At 36.7% G+C, this 20,644-nt stretch overlaps 1 long non-coding RNA gene across 1 annotated transcript; it reads left to right on the forward strand.

Annotated features, from left to right (window-relative positions):
* Nucleotides 1-3,876: 3,876 nt before the first annotated feature.
* Nucleotides 3,877-4,542, forward strand: LOC126088567 (uncharacterized). Its single transcript, XR_007519969.1, has 3 exons — nucleotides 3,877-3,977; nucleotides 4,098-4,168; nucleotides 4,313-4,542. It is a non-coding gene; the product is annotated as an uncharacterized LOC126088567 (long non-coding RNA).
* The last annotated feature ends 16,102 nt before the right edge of the window (nucleotides 4,543-20,644 follow it).

Genomic DNA, 20,644 nt, shown 5'->3' on the forward strand with positions numbered 1-20,644 from the left:
ACTGTCTCTGAAAACAATGTTGTTCGTTTCGACGACATGCCACTTAAATCTTGATCCATACATGTTGTTCATGGTTCTTAAACATACTATTAATGTGTCTGAACTGGTCTACCACACTTCCAGGCAGTACACATTGCAATGGACTCAAACACAGACGTTGCTGCTCACTGAACTACTTCAACTAACCCTCTGCTGTCAGCTACTGACAGAGTGCATGTCACTGGGTGCACACCCTTAGTGTTATGGCAGTGTTACCGCTACTTATTATCCATCCCTAGTATAGTGAGTATCCTATTCTAGACAGTTTGAGTCTATATATAAACATACCATCTCGTATTTTAACATTATACAACGGAATAATAATTTGGTTCTTCATGTACACATATAGTTCTTATTTTAGAATGTATATAAATATAAATATATATATACACTCCTGGAAATGGAAAAAAGAACATATTGACACCGGTGTGTCAGACCCACCATACTTGCTCCGGACACTGCGAGAGGGCTGTACAAGCAATAATCACACGCACGGCACAGCGGACACACCAGGAACCGCGGTGTTGGTCGTCGAATGGCGCTAGCTGCGCAGCTTTTGTGCACCGCCGCCGTCAGTGTCAGCCAGTTTGCCGTGGCATACGGAGCTCCATCGCAGTCTTTAACACTGGTAGCATGCCGCGACAGCGTGGACGTGAACCGTATGTGCAGTTGACGGACTTTGAGCGAGGGCGTATAGTGGGCATGCGGGAGGCCGGGTGGACGTACCGCCGAATTGCTCAACACGTGGGTCGTGAGGTCTCCACAGTACATCGATGTTGTCGCCAGTGGTCGGCGGAAGGTGCACGTGCCCGTCGACCTGGGACCGGACCGCAGCGACGCACGGATGCACGCCAAGACCGTAGGATCCTACGCAGTGCCGTAGGGGACCGCACCGCCACTTCCCAGCAAATTAGGGACACTGTTGCTCCTGGGGTATCGGCGAGGACCATTCGCAACCGTCTCCATAAAGCTGGGCTACGGTCCCGCACGCCCCAACATCGTGCAGCCCGCCTCCAGTGGTGTCGCGACAGGCGTGAATGGAGGGACGAATGGAGACGTGTCGTCTTCAGCGATGAGAGTCGCTTCTGCCTTGGTGCCAATGATGGTCATATGCGTGTTTGGCGCCGTGCAGGTGAGCGCCACAAACAGGACTGCATACGACCGAGGCACACAGGGCCAACACCCGGCATCATGGTGTGGGGAGCGATCTCCTACACTGTCCGTACACCACTGGTGATCGTCGAGGGGACACTGAATAGTGCACGGTACATCCAAACCGTCATCGAACCCATCGTTCTACCATTCCTAGACCGGCAAGGGAACTTGCTGTTCCAACAGGACAATGCACGTCCGCATGTATCCCGTGCCACCCAACGTGCTCTAGAAGGTGTAAGTCAACTACCCTGGCCAGCAAGATCTCCGGATCTGTCCCCCATTGAGCATGTTTGGGACTGGATGAAGTGTCGTCTCACGCGGTCTGCACGTCCAGCACGAACGCTGGTCCAACTGAGGCGCCAGGTGGAAATGGCATGGCAAGCCGTTCCACAGGACTACATCCAGCATCTCTACAATCGTCTCAATGGGAGAATAGCAGCCTGCATTGCTGCGAAAGGTGGATATACACTGTACTAGTGCCGACATTGTGCATGCTCTGTTGCCTGTGTCTATGTGCCTGTGGTTCTGTCAGTGTGATCATGTGATGTATCTGACCCCAGGAATGTGTCAATAAAGTTTCCCCTTCCTGGGACAATGAATTCACGGTGTTCTTATTTCAATTTCCAGGAGTGTATATATATATATATATATATATATATATATATATATATATATATATATATATATACGAAATTCCAACACATTATTCTATCTGGGCTGTCACCATGACAGTACTTGGCCTATGAGGATGTGTAATACAAAGATTAAGTTTGTACACCAGCTTCCTTCAAGTATTCTGCTTACTTACATCGAATCATGTCAGTACAAAGCTAACACTTGAAAGCACAGTACTTCTTGTGCTTCCTTGTACACAGTGCACATGACTGTTACATAAACCATATCTGCCATGTCCTCATGACCATTTCCACACACTAAGACTTTTATTTGATGTAAATGGGGGCAGTAACATCTGTGTCTCAACCTCATAGCATAATGGACATTATCTGAGAATTGAGTACCTTCACCGGAGAATATTGAAGGAGTACAAGTTGCTGTACAGAGAAGTCCCAGGAAATTGTGTAGAAAGACAGCAGTGCAACTGGGAATATCCAGACGCTCTGTTCAGCGCATTCTTAAAAGTGACCTCCATATGGACCCATACAAGATGACCTGAGCACAGAAGCTCACTGAAGAACACAAGAAGCAGAGACTACTGTTTGCTCAGTGGGCAGAGGATAGGGAAGAAACTCTCAACAACGTTTGGTTTTCAGATGAGGCGCATTTTTATTTAGACAGTGTGGTTAACAAGCAAAATCTATGCTTTTGGACCACTGAAAACCCACAAGCGCTTCATGAACGGCAACATTATGCTCCGAGGATTACAGCATGGGAAGCAATTTCCAGTCACAGACTTATTGAACCCTTTTTCTTTGAAGAAACTGTGAACAGTGAGCGTTATTTGAGTATGCTTTGCAATAGCTTCATTTCACAGCTTCTTGCTACTGCCTTGCCCTTCAACACGCAGTGGTTCATGCAAGATGGAGCAAGGCCACATAATGTAAACATTGTCTTGGAGTTTTTTGCACGAGCATTTCGACATGCGAATCATTTCACTCAGGTTTCCAGGTCGCTTCAATGACAGACAAAATTGGCCCCCCATTAGTCCAGACCTCAATCTATGTGACCTTTTTCTTTGGGGGTACCTAAAGGAAAAAATTTTCATAAACCGTCCACGTGATTTAATGGAGCTCAGAAGACTTACTGCAGTGAAATTGCGGTAGACATGTTATAAAATAAATAAAATAAATCAAATAAAATATTAATTATTTTAATGTTAATTATTCTGTATGATGGTGATTGTAATTGTAATTGATATTTGCTTATCTGGATAATTATTCGGTATCAGACGCTTGACAATGGCTTTTTCGTAAAGGCAATGTTACTCGTAGTTGACCGTGAAATAAAATTGAAATAATCGGACTTCGTAGTTAAATCGTTTCCAAAGACTGCTGCGGTAGGTGCGGACTCATAATCTAAATCTCAATATTACAATAATTTGCCAGCCATGCCAAAACGTCGTACAGAGGTGATTGTCTACTAAACATAAAAAAGTTACACTGTTAGTTAAATCAGATATATTCAATGAATAAGCCTACAGTTCATAATCCTACTTACTTTTATAAATATAAATTCTTTACAGAATCGAGTGCCTAGTGTGGTTGCAACTCGCAGTAATTTTCTATAACATGAAATATGGCGGTGTGCCAGACAATAAAATAAAATACGTGCTTCTCGCACCACTTCAACCAGAGCTCTCCTTTCTTAATCAAACATATGAGTAACGTAATTGTGCTTTTGTTTTATCAGCGACACAGCGCTGCAGTTGTGTGCCATAGGCTTTATTTATTTGTCACTGATTATTTATTTAATTAATATTTCGCGTTTCCGAGGAAACTCACGCTCGGCATGCAAATGTGCCTTTATATTGCCCCCTGAATTGCGAGGCGAAAGGACACACCTGCAGGCGAGCAATTCACCTAAAGGCACAAGAAAATCTAAGTTATCTACAACTATTTACATGACCCACATTATACTCATTATATACAAAATTTGAATGACGCGGGTGCGCCGTAAAAGTTCTTATGTTGGCAGATAGAGTGCGTACAGTTAGATCACGCGGCACAGTATTGCAGTTCATATTGTTCGTGTGCGCGCGTCTCTCAGTCGTTGCACCAAGAAAATATTCAACCAAGATTACATATGAAGACTACATTCTATGACAGGTAACTTAGTTTTAAATTTACAATATTCGTTATAACACAATGCAACTTAGATTGTTGAATGTTCTTAGTTACATAGTATTGTTTTGAAATACTTCAAAGAAAAATGTCCGTATGTTTCAGGTGCGTTGACCTATACACATCGTGTCGTTATCACAGTTCATATTCATCTGCTGCACAATAATTTTTTACAGGTTAGTATCGTCGTGGTAAAGTTTTTTGATCACAGTAACATCGTTGTATAACAACGTGATTAATACATAAGCGTGTCCATTTCCTATTTTCATTATAGTCGTTGTGATGCAGTTCGTTGTGAGTAAAAGCATTGCTTATTACAGATCAGACGTGACCCGCCGAGTAATTGGTCCACGTGCAGTTCGTTTTTTACATTCCGTGGAAGCTTGGTTGTAGAACCTCGGACGGCACATAGCTGGCGTCGATCCTAGGACAGTCCAGGTAAGAGTGTCCGTCACATTTCGAGAACATTTCATTCCCTGAAGTTCCAACCAAAATTCTTCCACCCGTCGTGTTGTTTTCTGGACAGGCACTTTGTGTCCATTTAATCCAGTTAACATCTTGAAGTTAGGTACTGTAGTAATGTCACTAGACGATGCACGAATTATGCACTTCACATTTTCAGTTTTTTGCTGAATATAGCTCACCTAAATGTTCGTAGTTATTAATCAAGGAAATCGTTCATCGCGTTTACATAGGTACGATGCATAATGAATGGCATTAACCGTTTCCTTCACATAGGTTTCTGCGTAGTTGCAGAGTTAGTAATGTTCGTTAATGTCCGTGAACAGAGGTTCACTATGCAATGTCTTTTTGGCACTCGTTTTGTTCAAATTTTTACATGATACATCAGTTAAAAAAAAAGTAATTATACATACACACGTCACATATTTTCTTAGTATAAACATAATACAGTTGCACATAAACATGTTTACATCATCATTACATCGCTATAGGTTATTACATTGTGTCACATTTGATTACATGAATTGCAGATATTTACGTCCTCTTTATCGGTTTTGTGATGTCACCTGAAATTAAGATAGGTTAGACACAACATTCATTACATCAGTAGGCAAGACCAGGCGTTTTCACTACTCAATAAATATTCAAAATAGTAAGAGAGAGAAAATGTTCGATTCCTCGCGTTTTGTGCGTGTGTGTAGAGTGTCTGTGTGGCCTTGACTACTGGTAGATGCTTTTCGTGTTGAGAGATGTGCGTCTAATCTATTTCTCAAAGTAAAAGATCGCTTCACAGATGACGTCTGTCAGTTCGTCAGGTGTCATACCAAGTCAGTGGTACCTACAGTCACAAATGTTCCGTGAAAAATTAATATATCATTCACTGCTACGTAATCATAAATTTTACTTTAATATTCAGTCTTCTCGGTGGAGCCGCGGCGTTGAAAGAAAAGTTCTTCTGTCTTCAACTGCGACTCTGGAACGCTGAAATGAAAATTTCTATACTACTTATTATCTGTGTTGTAACGAGTTGCTTAGCAATGTTTTGATGGGTATGACTTTGTCATTATTCAGCATGAAATGCTCTAAGATCTCGGTGTGCGTATAGCCCAATAATTTTGTTAGTTCTACGATGTTGTAACAGATACGCACCAGGGTGCGGTATGTTAACAATTATATAAGGTCCTTCATATAGCAGACGCCACTTAGCGTTGCGTCGTTTGAGTGCAACAGATTTATGATGAGTACGAAGTAGTACAAGCATTCCTACCTCGAATTTTTGTTTTCTTTTTATTATGTTTCTGTGATGTTTGTTTCGTATTTGTGCGTGATGTGTCAATGTAGTCAATACTTCCTTTATTTTCTGTTCAGGTGTGATTTCCTTGTCTGACAACTTAGGTAATGGTTCTATCCACTGATCGTTCTGTTTGCAATTGAACATGATCTCGTTAGGTGTGTAATTTGTATCGTAAATATTTAAGTTATTGTGTACGTCTTCGAAAAGACTTAGGTAGGACACCCAATTAGTATGTTTTGATGAAATATAGGTCCTCATGAATCGATTTAATTCTCGGAAAAGTCTCTCAGTCGCGTTACATTGTGGACTAAACCTCGAAATAAATATACTTTTAATGTTATTGTCCTTCAAGAAATTTCTCCATTTGTACCCAGAGTAGTATGCTGCATTATCTGACAGAATTGCTTTAGGTTTTCCCACGTGCGTCAGGTAATCACTTGAGAATCTTCGTATTATAGCACTTGCAGTGGCGGATTTTAAAGCATAAAGTTTTACATGTTTAGAAAATACATCGTAAAAAGCTAAGATATATTTGACGCCTCCAGAGCTTGCTGGATGCGGTCCACTGATGTCAGTACACAGAATTTCCAGGGGTTTACTGGGTAAAATAGAATGTAAATCTGTTTTTGTGGATAAATTCTGAGGTTTTGATTTTTGACATATGACACATGTTTTCAGTTCCCTGTAAATTTTTCTTCTCATATTGCTAAAATAACAGTATGTGCTGAGCTTTGCCAAACACTTTTTCGTCCCATAATGACCCCAAACTAAGTGTGTGTGCCAAATTAAATTACGTTCAGACTCTTCGGGAATGCATACACACCAGTTAGTAGCATTTGGATGTCGTCGATAAAATAACACATCATTGTGTAACTTGTAATACTTAGTCGAAGGATGATTTTGTTTTTCTACCAGTAATGTTATTATCTTATACCAGTGAGGATCAGATTTTTGTAATTCAGCCATGTTTCTGCACATATCAATATAATATTGGTGATACTGCTTGTCTTGCATTAAGAGAATCCTGTAGTCATTTATATTTTCTAAGTCACTGTTGGTATCATTCATACCTTGTGGAAGTCTAGACAAAGTGTCCGCAATGGTGTTGTCCTTACCTCTTATGTACTTAATTTCAAAAGAGTAGTTCTGAAGTGTAACTGCCCATCGTGATAGTCTAGGATGTACAAGTTTACAAGTTAACAAAAATGTCAGGGCCTGGTGATCGGTGTAAATTACTGTATGTTTTCCAAATAAATAATAATTGAATTTCTTGAATGCCCATACTATGGAAAGTGTTTCTAACTCAGTAGTCGAGTATGTACGCTCACATTCAGTTAAAGTACGACTTGCAAACCCAATAATTCTTATCTGTTCCTTTTCTTTATTCTTTACAACTTGAAATAAGCAACAGCCCAAGCCAGTACGTGAAGCGTCACAAGTCATACAAAAATCTAAATTGAAATCTGGATGGCTCAATATGTTAGCATTCACTAAAGCATGTTTAATTGTATTAAAGTCATTCTGGCACTGTTCCGACCAGATCCAAACTTGATTCTTTCTGAGTAGATTTAGCAGATGTTTACTGTTCAAAAGTGGTTGTGGCAAAAAACGTCTGAAAAATGAACATAGCCCAAGGAATGATTTTAACTGCTTTTTAGTTCGAGGGCTAGGAAAGTTTCTGATAGCATCTAATTTACTGGGATCAGGACGTATGCCCTGTGAATTAATGATATGTCCTAAATATTTTATCTCACTGCAACCAAATTTTGATTTTCTTAGGTTGGCTGTGACTCCAGCTTGTGCAAATTTTTCTAAAATTCTTTGAAGTGTGTCAACGTGTTCATTCCAGGATTGTGTAGCTATCAGTATATCATCTACATAGTGTGTGACTGTCTCAACTAAATCGTCGCCTAGCACGGTATCCAGGGCTGTAATGAATACCCCAGAGCTGACATTCAGTCCGAAGGGTAGAACACAAAACTGATAGGTTCGCCCCCCGAACATAAATGCAGTATATTTCCGAGAATCAGGAGTGATACCCACCTGCCAAAACGAATTAGCGAGATCTATTGTGGAAAAATATTTTGCATCTAGAAATTTCTGTAATTGCTCTTCTAAATTTTCAGGTTTTGTGTGAACTGGTAAGATTATTTCATTAATAGCTCGTGCGTCTAACACTAACCTAATGCTTCCATTTGATTTTTTGACAACAAGTAGAGGACTACAGTAAGGTGAGGTGGATGGTTCAATGACCTTCCAGTCTAACATTTGTTTTAATTCTTGCCGCACAGCAGGTCGTTGAGATAACGGTACGTTATATGTCTTGTGGTAGAAGATCTTGTGAGGCTTAACTTCAATCTTGTACACATACGTGTTGATAACACCTAATCGTTTGGTAAAAACTTGTAAATATTTGGATAACACTTCCTGTAGTTTTATACGTTCATGTACACTGAGAGCTGTAGCTTCACTTATCTTATGATCAAGCAATGTTTTCAAGTCCATTAGCTCTGCGTCAGATGAGTGTGTTTGCATGTCTTGAATGTCTTTGTCAAGTACTAACTGAACCTTGTACCCTGTACAGTGTTTGTCATGCTTTAGACTTCTCCTGTCCAAATCAATAATAATTACCCTGCTTTTATCATTTAAAATACATTTACCTTTGGAGAAGTCTATAATGCAGTCCTTCTCGCTCATAATATCTATTCCTAATATGCAATTAGTCACAAGGTTTTGTACAACCAGGAATGGCCATTGTACGGTTCCATTACCTATTTTAACGTTTACAAAAACTTGCTTCGTAACCCTACATGACTTATTACCTAGTGCAGTAGTTATTTTACAGTTTTGGGCAGGAAACTCAGGCACAGGTTCCAATTCACACATCTTTTTATAAAAATTAAAAGATAAAACGCTCACAGCTGCACCTGTATCTAGGACAATAGTAGTTGGAATCCCACCTACTACACCAGTAGTGGATGCTAAAACAATTTCATTTGTGTTTAAACGACATTGTGTACTGTCTTGTAAAAGTTCATCTGATATATTGTTATTGTGGTTGTATCTTATAAATAAAACAGGTAGTTTTTGTTTAGAATTACTCGGCATATCATTATTCTGTTGTTCAAGTGTGGTGTCAAATAACTGATTAACATTGAGGCCGCCCCCCAAGCATTCTTCAGCCACGACCTGGGGCAAAGTAGTGACTGTTTCTAGTTTGTTGGATTAGCATTTGTACTAGGTACTGACACAGATTGAGGTTGTGCATCAGGTGTCATTTCTATTATATTCACATTCGGATATTGCCTATTATGATCTCCAAACTTTTGCGGTTGTTGTTGCTGTTGCGCATTATAACTTACCTGTCGGTCGTAAGGTATGCTCCAATTTTGTCCTGGTGGCTGCTGTGGTAAAGCAGAGTTTGAATGAAAGTACTGATCGTTACGAGTCCAACCTTGATGCTGTCTTGGCTCGTAGTTATTATTATTTCTATTTCTGTTTGTGTTTTTGTTATTACCTTTGTATCCGTTGTTACCGTTGTAGTTATTACCGCGGTGCCTTTTGTATGGATTGCCGCATGAAGTGTTATTACTGTTGTAACTATTGTTTGTATTGGAATACGCGTGTTGATTTTGATTTCCGTACTGAGACGGCATGTGAGTTTGCTGTTTTTGTTGTACCGCGTATCCAACTGTGGGCGCGCCAGAATTGTGTTGGCAAGCCTGCATGTTTTGCATACCACTAGTGTAAACATTGTGGCTGCTGTTTTGCCGCGCGAAGCGCTGGTCTTCAAGTAACATGTCAACCGAATCTAAAGCTGTTAAAAAATAATCTGAATCGTCATCCGGGATATGTAGAAGTTTTTCTTTAATGTTGAAAGGCAATTTGGCCTTCAACGCACGGAGTATATCACGCGTTGCGACTGGTTCGTCTAAAAAGTGTCCCATGTTCAAGTATTTTTCAAAATATCTGCGTAAGTTGCCATTTTTACTGTTAAAAGTTTCAGGTTCTAAAATTTGTCTTCTGAGTCGCTCCTGGACGGATTGCGACCAGAATTTGTTTAGAAAAGCACGCTCAAACTCACTGTACGTGGTACATACGTCAGCTTGACTGTATGCCCAGACAGCTGCATCGCCTTGGATGTAACCGACAATATATGAAATCTTTTTCCGGTCACTCCAAGTGCGTGGAAATGCGTTACTAAAAGATTTAAGAAAAATCACCGGATGAATGGTTCGTTTTTCAGGGATAAAAATCTGAAATTGCCTGTGTTTCATTAAGCTTTCGTCTTCCTTTGCATTATGATATGGATTTGTCCCACTGTAATTACTGCTATGTCCAGCTGGCGAGTAATTACGATAATGTTGCTGTGGTTTACCATGATAATAGCTTGTGTTTGTGTTTGCACATCGTGGTATGTGTTGTAGTCGTGGTGCGTTTTGTTCTTGTGTATTTGTCGTGTGCGGAATGTGTGTATCATACTCGAATGTATATTGGTTTCTGAACTGTACATTTTGACTGATATTTTCGTTACATTCAGACTGTGGTCGATCGGTGAATTGTCCCATGGGTGCAGTGACGGATTGTACTGCGTCACTGATCAGCTGTTTGTTATTAGTAATGTATTGCGCTACGGAGTCGTGCACAATTGTTGGTAAATTTTCACGTAAGCATGTATCAAAATGTTTGTCTTTGTTCACTACCCAATCATTAAATTCTTTATTAATATTTTCAAAATGAGCTGTGGCATCAGATTGTAAGATGTCAGTCAGGTGTTGTTCAACATTGTCAAATTTATTCTGTACGTCAGTAATTCGTTTTTCAAGGTTGTCATGTACTGAAGGATATGTTTGAATTTGTTCAGTAAGAACTTCACACGTGACATTAAGGTTTTTTATTTGTGTCTGTAAAAGTGCTACGTCAGTTGTAGTCTTTTCTTGTCTCGTATTAAGCTGGGAAAATTTAGTACTGAGTTCAGTCATCTGTTTGGTCAGTGTGGCGTCTATAAGTTCCACACGTTTACATAAAGTGTCATTACCTGTCTTGAGTGCTATGAGGTCAGATTTAATTGCGTCATTTTGTGTCTTTAAGGTTGCCATGTTTTCGGCGTTCTGTTTGATTAACATTTGTAACATGTCGGCAATGTTTACCGTTTGCAAGGTCTCTGCCCCCGCCGCGTCATTAGACGTGACGTCATGCATTAACATGGGCTCTGATTGAGACTTTGAAATTTTTGTGGTGGACGGCCTATTGTCAAAATTTTCGTCAACACTTGCGTCAATGTTTGATGAATCGTCACTACCGGTTGCTGTCGTAAAGTCATTTTCTAACACTTGTCTCACGTCCGAGTCGGATTGCGTCTGAATAGTACGTCTTTGCTGTTCCATTTTTGCGTATTGTTTTCTAGTTATTACCATGCCACACGTGATATATGTTTCAAGAAAATATTTGACACTGATTTTAAAATAAAATGCAGTTGAGCATGAATCGCTCGTAGCAACAATGGCTGTCTATTAATTTAAAAATATAAACTGAATTTGAGATTATTGGTAATGGCTGCTGTCCATGTTACTACGTATCGTACAGAAGTCAGCCATATTGTACACTCGTGTATTGGTATTGTTGCATACGTTATTGTTTAGGGAAAAGTACTGAGAATGAAATTTATCACTGAAACTGTTATGCGGAAAAGAAACACTACAGAATTTACTGAAAAGCTAATACATTGAATTATACGTCTGGTCAAGCCTGCCAATGCAAGGATGCTGCGTCTTACCTTATTTTGCTGGAAGCTTCTTTGCGTCTTCCGGCAAAATTTTCAGAATTGCAATGTCTTCAAATTTTGTTATCTCTCATACATTGACGTCCAGGTCCAGAAAGTTGATTTTTTACATGAAACAAAGAGAACAATGTAACAAATGACAAAATAACAAGTCCGACACGCAGTCGCCAATATAAAATAAATAAAATAAAATCTCAAATAAAATATTAATTATTTTAATGTTAATTATTCTGTATGATGGTGATTGTAATTGTAATTGATATTTGCTTATCTGGATAATTATTCGGTATCAGACGCTTGACAATGGCTTTTTCGTAAAGGCAATGTTACTCGTAGTTGACCGTGAAATAAAATTGAAATAATCGGACTTCGTAGTTAAATCGTTTCCAAAGACTGCTGCGGTAGGTGCGGACTCATAATCTAAATCTCAATATTACAATAATTTGCCAGCCATGCCAAAACGTCGTACAGAGGTGATTGTCTACTAAACATAAAAAAGTTACACTGTTAGTTAAATCAGATATATTCAATGAATAAGCCTACAGTTCATAATCCTACTTACTTTTATAAATATAAATTCTTTACAGAATCGAGTGCCTAGTGTGGTTGCAACTCGCAGTAATTTTCTATAACATGAAATATGGCGGTGTGCCAGACAATAAAATAAAATATGTGCTTCTCGCACCACTTCAACCAGAGCTCTCCTTTCTTAATCAAACATATGAGTAATGTAATTGTGCTTTTGTTTTATCAGCGACACAGCGCTGCAGTTGTGTGCCATAGGCTTTATTTATTTGTCACTGATTATTTATTTAATTAATATTTCGCGTTTCCGAGGAAACTCACGCTCGGCATGCAAATGTGCCTTTATAATGTGTCGTAGGGTAATCATTTGAAGAAAGTTAGGAAACAAAATGGTGGACATATTGAGTATGTGCTGTCTCCATTGTAGTATATGTTCCTTTCAGATTGTATTGACAATATTCAAAAACAAAATGGTAACACATTTCATGCACCACCCTGTATATCCACAAAAGAAATATCCATTTATTTAAAAAATAAAAATCTAATAAATATTTTCGTTATAAATAAGGTCTCCAAGATTGCGTTGTCAATACCAGAAACAAAATTCCCATTTCATTTAAAAAATAAAGCAATCCAATAAATTTTTTCTTTATAAATAAGTTCCACCAGACCTCATCTATCTACACCAACCATTTAAATTTTCATTTTAAATAAAAAATATAAAATCTAGTAACTTTTTTCTATATGAATAATTTCTGTCAAACATTGTCTATTTCAACGACTGAAATTTTCGTTTAAAAACTAATAGATTCGTTTCGTCCATATGTGTTTTAATTTTATTTAATCTAATTTTCTATATAAATAAAAGCAAAACATAAAGTACTCTTAAGCTGAGCTATTTCAAAGGTTGTAAAGAAAATTATTTACTGTGTTATAGAGATTTAGAAAATAATTGTATTGAAAATGGTTGTTCAAATCTAACTAGACATGATCTCTTGGAACTTATTGATTGTTTTAATATGAAAGAAATGAAGAAGAGACAACAAAGAAACAAAAATATAAAAGAACTTTGGTCACTTTGTTGACAATATATGTAATAAAGATAACACATCGAATAAAAATATCTTTAAAAAAGTTTTATGAAATCGGTAAAACAAAAAATTTAAAATATTATTTTAAACTTCATTTATTGATCTTCTTGAAAGATCTGAGTGCGATATCAATAATAACAATAATGAATGGAATAAAAAGTCTTTAACATATCTTTGTGAAATCTGTAAAATGAAAAAATTGAAAAAAATATTCTAAACTTAATGAAGAATAATTAAACCAACTTATCAATACATCTTAGGGCAATATTAATAATATCGTTAATTAGAGTTACTTTCAAAGTAATCTAATAGATAAATACAAATAAAATAAACAAAAGACTTTCTCAAAAATATTTCTGCTCACAATTTTCTAGATGATCATGATTTTTTAAAATCATCTAGACCAATTCATAGAAAAGACTCTACTTTTAAATCTAGAATAATAACTTCTGAAATTAATGATACAGATAAGATTGTCAAACCACATGTATTTTCTAATCAAATTAAAGAAGAAGTAATCACTAAATTTAAGACTATTCTAATACAAAGAAGCGCAATTAAAGCTAACATGAAATTTTATTGTACTTTTGAAAGATAACATGGAATATAAGAATCTAATTATGAAATGGTTGTGAATGTTTATGAAGAACAACTAATTTAGAAGATTATCATCAAAAATCATCAAATAAACTATTAATTGAAATGGAGAAAATACAAAGGAAAAAATCTAGTCAGTTTTTATTTTATATAAATGGTTCAGGATTAAGTGCTAATCCACACAAATCAATGTCTGGTTCTCCTTATATCGATTTACCAAAAGTAATTAAAGATAAAGAGCTGTGATTATACTCCAATATACAGATCAAAAATGTTTTCTTTATTGAATAAAACCAGCTTTACATCAAGCAGATCGTGATGAAGAAGGAGTTAGTAAATATAAAAATATTGAATTACAATTAGATGAAATTTTTCAAAGAGAGAAAATTAATTTTCCTGTTCATTTAACAGATATTCCAAAAGTCGAAAAGAAGTCAAATATTTCATTTAATGTTTATGCTTACAATGAAAAATATATTGTATATCCTTTTTACAGTACAAAAAATAAGCAAGCACTATTGTTGGATAAAGATTCCATCCACTTTTAAATAGTTCACAAACAAGTGAACACAGCTGAATACGTTATCTTTATGGTCGATGTTTAAGATATTTCCATTCACAAGAAAAATTTAAAAAGCGACGAAAACGATTATAAGGACAAAAAGACATATAAATAGGTATGCCCGTAGAAGGCAAACAAATTGAATTTAAAAATTATAATAATTCATTAAGAGTAACTTTTCGAATGTCTTTTGAAAGATAGTAACATTTGTCAACCAAATCCTTAAAAAGCTTATATTAGGAAATATCAAAAACATACACCATTTGCATATAGTTGAGTTAAATATCCTTATGATATTATAAAATACTTGTAACATAATCTGGTAAAGATCCAGTGAAAAAATTCGTTCGAATGTTAAAACAAGACTCTAAAGAAATTCCTGAAATATATAACCAAAATATTCGAATGATAATGACAAACGAAGTTCAAATAAATTTTAAAAATTCAAAAATTTATTTTATTTGTGAGAAGATAGTTACTATAGGATGAAAAAATAAAATATCTAAGAGGAAAATACCGAGGAAATGTTCACAAAGCCTGTAATCTTGATTATCAAAATCCTAATTTTATCCCAATTTGTATTCATAATTCAGCAAATTACAATGTCCATTTTTATCAGAGAATTAGCAGTAGATACTCTAGAGGATAATGCTATTCCATATATGAATAAAAATATATTTCTTTTAGTAATGAGACTGCACATGAATTAATATTGAATTTTTATGTACTTTTAAATTTATAGCTTCAGGTATCATTACATTATCTTCTCATCTTACAGAAGGACAACTTAGACAAGCAGCGAAATGTTTTAAAGATAAACAATTACATTTAATGATTAAAATAGTAGTTTATCATTGTGAATATGTGAGTTGTGAAGTAAAATTACAAGAAACAAAATTATCTAATAAAGAATATTTTTTCCAATTTCAATAAATCAAATATTTCTAATGAAAATTGCAAACATGCAAAATTAGTTTGGACTAGATAAAATATTAAGAATTTAAATGAATATACAAAATTATATCATAAATCTGAAGTTTTATTAGTAGCAGACAATTTTAAAAATTTAGAGATACATGTATTAAATCTTATACACTCAATCCATCTTGGTATTTTACGGCACCTGTTTTATCTTGGTATTATATGCTAAAACTTTCAAAAATGAGTTTTATTTAGTAGACAGTAATGATATTATTGTAGTTCTTGAAAAAAGAATTCCTGGTGGAATAGAGCAAATAATAAATTCGTTAAAAATTTTGAAGCAGAAAAGCAGTCAAATTATATTTAGTATTTGGGTGAAAACAATTTATATGGTTTTGCAATGTTTCAGTTTTTACCATGTATAAAGTTGGAGTGGCTAGGCCCAAAATATTTTAATTAACAATTTTTTGTAAATATCATATGCTAATAAATACAGTTATATTACAAAACTACATTTAGAATATCCTAAAAAATTACAAACTTTAGGCAGATATTTACCATTAGCACCAGAAGGACGAAATAAATTACTAACAAAAATAAATAATTTAGAACATTATGTTTGACTTTACAGAAATCTTAAATGATGTATAAGTCTTGGTTTAAAGTAACAAAAATTCATAGAATATTATCATTTGAACACTTGGTTGGAAAAGGTTATGGATCTGAACATGGATATGAGAAAAAATGCAGGTAATGAATTTGAGAGAGATCTCAATATTTCGAAAAACCATGTAAATCATTGGAGAGAGACAAAATATTAATATAATTACTGATCCAGAAAAATATATGAAATATATATCAAAATAAAATTATGATCATACTACTGTATTTTTGGGAAATCTAGTTGCAATCCATCTGAGAAAACAATAAAATTCAATAAACCAATTTATATTGAAATGTGAAATATAGAAATTCGGAAAATAAAAATTTATGATTTTCAGTATAATGTAATAAACTGAAAACATGGTGAAAATATTGAATTATGTTACATGGATACAGATTCCATACTTCATGATATACAAATTGGCAGTTTTTATAAAAATATGAAATCGATGATACACAAATTAGACACAAACTATTATTCAAAAAATAATAATTATTAAACTCCAAAATTAAACAAGAAAGTTATAGGGAAATGATAGATGAAAGCTGTGGAAAAAATATAATAGAGTATGTTGGCTTAATATCGAAAATGTATGCCTACAAAATAGAAGATAAAGAATGTAATATATGTAAGGGGTTAAAACATCTGTTGTAAACTATGAAAATATGTCATTCTAAATTATGTCTGGTGTTTGTTTAGAAAAAATGCTCATGGCACTGGAAAATTCTTAAAAAATATTATGTTATTTTGCTTGTGCAATGAGATTCGTTCCTTGTTTATTAAAAAAGCCTACTTAAATAGGGAGCTATATATGGCTCATCTATGTTTAGCTGGCATGTTAAAGGGACAACAATTCCAATGGGTTCCAGATCACATCAATGTGTACCTGGATTCGTTTAAGCAAAGTCCCATGGAAAATCAGGAAAAAAAATTGCGTAAGCTTCAAAATTTGAAGCAAAGGGGTCATAATCCTTCAGTCACTGAAAGCGATTTTAAATTTTTTCCAAAGACGTGTAACTTAACCAACATTGTGTTCGATCGGAGAGAGCAACAGTTATTTTATAAGGGTTTAACCTATAATACATCACACAAAATATCGCAGCAGCAACTGGATCGGTTGGTCTCCCATACTGTTTCTGCTTTGGATGGAAAACTGATGACGACGGCTCAGCGTAATGAAGTGGCTATAGGGGTAAACAAAATACTAGAGAATTACTCTAACAGCTTAAGTCATCCAAGTCATAGTTCTCTTACAGGGTCTGAGGATAATATTGCAGTACGTAGGATCCATGAAAAGCTCCAGGATAATGTTGCAGTTATAGTGCAAGAGGATAAGTTCAAATCGGTCATAGTTATTTCGGAGGAACAGTACGTTGAAAAGGTCGAGCATTTTATTGACACCAACCACATTGAGAAAAATAAGTATGACTGAACAGCTAAATACGTAGCGAGTATTAAAAAGCTGACTAGGAATACAAGTAGTTTTCTCAGACTTTTTAATATGAGGTCAATTATTCCGATGAACCCATCGGCTCCAAGACTTCGTGGTGTAATAAAGCTCCATAAGGAAAGTCTGCCTATCCGGCCCATCGTTAATTCCGGGAATGGCCCAGGTGTTCAACTTGAGAAACATTTGGCTGAACATTTGAATAGGAACCTCAAGCATCCGGTAAATTTCAATATCTCAAAAAGGAATTGACTAGCAAACTTTTAGCCTTGACAATCCCAAAGGGTACTTCTCTGGTTTCATTTGATGTAAAAAATATGCATGCAAGCATCGCAATCGACCAGCTCAACGAAATAATTAGTGAAAATTTAAAGAAAAATAGTGAAGAGATAGAAGAGGTATTGCAGCTTCTCAAATTAGTATTAAGTTATAACTATTTTAAATTTGGGGATAGTACATACATCAAAAAACAGGGCTTGGCAATGGGATCTCCACTGTCGTATGGCCTTGCCAACATTTTTATGACGTTTTTTTAGCATAATATGATGGTCGACTTAAGCACGTACTCTGAAAGGATACATTTTTGGGCTAGATATGTGGATGACATAATTTTGTTGTATAACGTTTCTTTCCAGGATTGTAACGCTTTCCTAGGTGAACTAAACAAACTACACGAGAGGATCCAATTTACTATGGAACAGAGACTTAATGGCCCCCTTCCCTTCTTAGATCTATTGGTCAAAATCAGTGGGTACTCGGTTAATTTTGATATTTTCAGAAAGCCCACCACTTCTGACGTCGCGATACATAGATTGTTTAATCATCCTTTGCAATTCAAAACGGCCACATTCAGGGCTTTACTACACAGGATGCATACGGTCCCATTATCTCAAGAGGCCAGAGATCGGGAATTTAAAGTAATACAGTTTATCGCCTATTTGAATGGATGCGACGCGGATTTTGTTGGAAAGATTAACAGGGGTGTATTACGGAAGATTAACATGAAACATAACACTGCTCGCAGCCCACTCACACCCGGAACATTCACTTCCCTGCAGCCAGCAAATAGCGGATTAGCTATTGGGCGAAAATTCCACACGATACCTTTCTATGGTAACATTTCAAGCAGAATCGGCAAATGCTTAATTTCTAAGGGAATAAATCCGGCTTTTTATATTCCTAAAAACAATTGACAGAAGTTCAGGCACAAGGAGGCTGCAGCATGGAATAGTTTCAAGTCGTTGGGGGTATATAGTACCGCCCGTGATTGTTGTGATGCGGAGTACATAGACCAGACAGGAAGAAGTTTGACACCCGCTTTAAGGAGCACATCAGCGACCCAGGCACAAAATCGGCCGTAGGTGGGCATTTGCGGGAAACGGATCACCATATCACCGGTACCAGAACAACATGCAGGTGTTACACGTGGAAAGTAAGGGCAACACCCTTAATGTTTTGGAAGGGGTTGAAATCTTCAGAGTTCTGAAGAAATCCTCTCGCTCCTCCCTTAATCCCCAGACTGATCTGAGGCACAAGGGTCTTTTAGAAAATTTTGATTACTTAAACAGGTAGGCTTATCACTATAGCTTACTTGTAGGTTCTGTCCAATATATTTTTATGCGTACTCCGGGCCTTACGGTTACAGAACCACCACATTTATTATTCTTATGGTTTTAAATAACTGCCCATTTGTTTTATATTGGACACCTAGTACGATATTAGACTTTTTAAAAAAAATAGACATAAGGAACTGTTTATGAAATGTACAGCACCTCCAACTCTTCCCACCTTGTACACGTCCTCCGGCCACTGGCGATTCTCGCGCCAATGCGTGAGCGCTTTCCGGGTTTCGGCCAGTCAGTCAGGCCGTGTCCACTGCCGCGCCGCTCCTCTCAATGGGCACGGTATATTCTGATATGTTTACATGGCCCTAATTCAGCTGTTTGTTCATGACAGTGTTCTGCCCTTCGTCGTTCTTGTTTAGGGGAGTTTTCTCAACATCGTATTTTATTTTTATTTCTGGGTCATTGCCGCTCCCAACATTTAAAAAAATTTGAAAAAAGATTTTTAAATTTTAACTACCGCTTTCACCAGATGACGGTGTATTGGACGTAAATGGTGGGGTGTGGTTACAGGGCAATGTTCAACGTTACTATGTCATAAATATTGTATCTGAGTACTTTCTTGTTTCATTCAAAAAACTGCCAATTTAAAAGTTTAATTTACACCTCAGAATTGGGGGATCGAGTAGTTTATATTAGCTCTTATTATATTACTTTTTGCACATATTTCCTGAGGATGTACCGATAAGTGGTGCGAAACCGGTCGCAGATTTAATAAAAATCATTCATACAGCCAGTATGGAATTTTCTTTGAAAAAACATTAGGAAATCCACCAATTTTCGCTGCCACATGGTAGTTACAGCCCACTTTGGATCTCTGTGAGAATTGCTCTTTAATTATTGCTATCCGTATTTTCTGGGAACTCCACAAAGCAATAGTCCATTGTTCGACACCAAGTAAAATGAATAACACACAATGGAGGGCTCTGCAAAAGCATAATAAGAGGAGAGCCCCAGCTCCCCCGATAGCTAACCACCTTGGTAGTGAGAGGCAGCTGCCCAGCTGGTATAGTTTCAATCTTTTACTCCTATCATACAGCTACAGCCCCACATATGAAATACATCCAAGGTATAATCTCATATTCTCTAATCTCCTATTCTCTAACTCATCACAGTATACGAAATGGCAGCATTTTTCCTCTCCTGTCACAGCAGAAGCGATTGTTGGGCAGTCAAGATATCACTACCTCAGTGTTACAATATTTCTGCAAATGTCAGTGGTGTCATAGCATCGCCTGCTCCATGACGGTGTGGCAGCTTCACTTTCCCGAGACCAGGGCGATGACTTCCTCATTATCAGCATAGTCTTGGGCAAGAGTACTCAGCGGCGCCTGCTAACTAAGCGAAGCTGTGGCGCAACATGTGGGGACAAGTAAACTATGTTAAAATTGAATTAAAAACAGTGAACTGCAATAAAATGTTTACGGCAGTAGTAACCGATTTCGCTCAAAATGTGAACATCTTCATGTCATGATGGGGGCTGTGACGGTAAGCGGAGCAGGTATCGTGAATATGATGTTTTTGGATCCGTCATACATACTCTGTATACCGCCACCACCTACAATCATGGTGTAATATGGTCTGAAGATGGTCACATTTTAATCGAAACCGGTTACCATTGCCTATAAATGTTTTGTTGCGGTCAAGACTGTTCTTAATTCAATTTTAAAACATTTTATAAAAAC

Source organism: Schistocerca cancellata, chromosome 6, assembly GCF_023864275.1.
Source record: "Schistocerca cancellata isolate TAMUIC-IGC-003103 chromosome 6, iqSchCanc2.1, whole genome shotgun sequence".
NCBI lineage: Eukaryota > Metazoa > Arthropoda > Insecta > Orthoptera > Acrididae > Schistocerca > Schistocerca cancellata.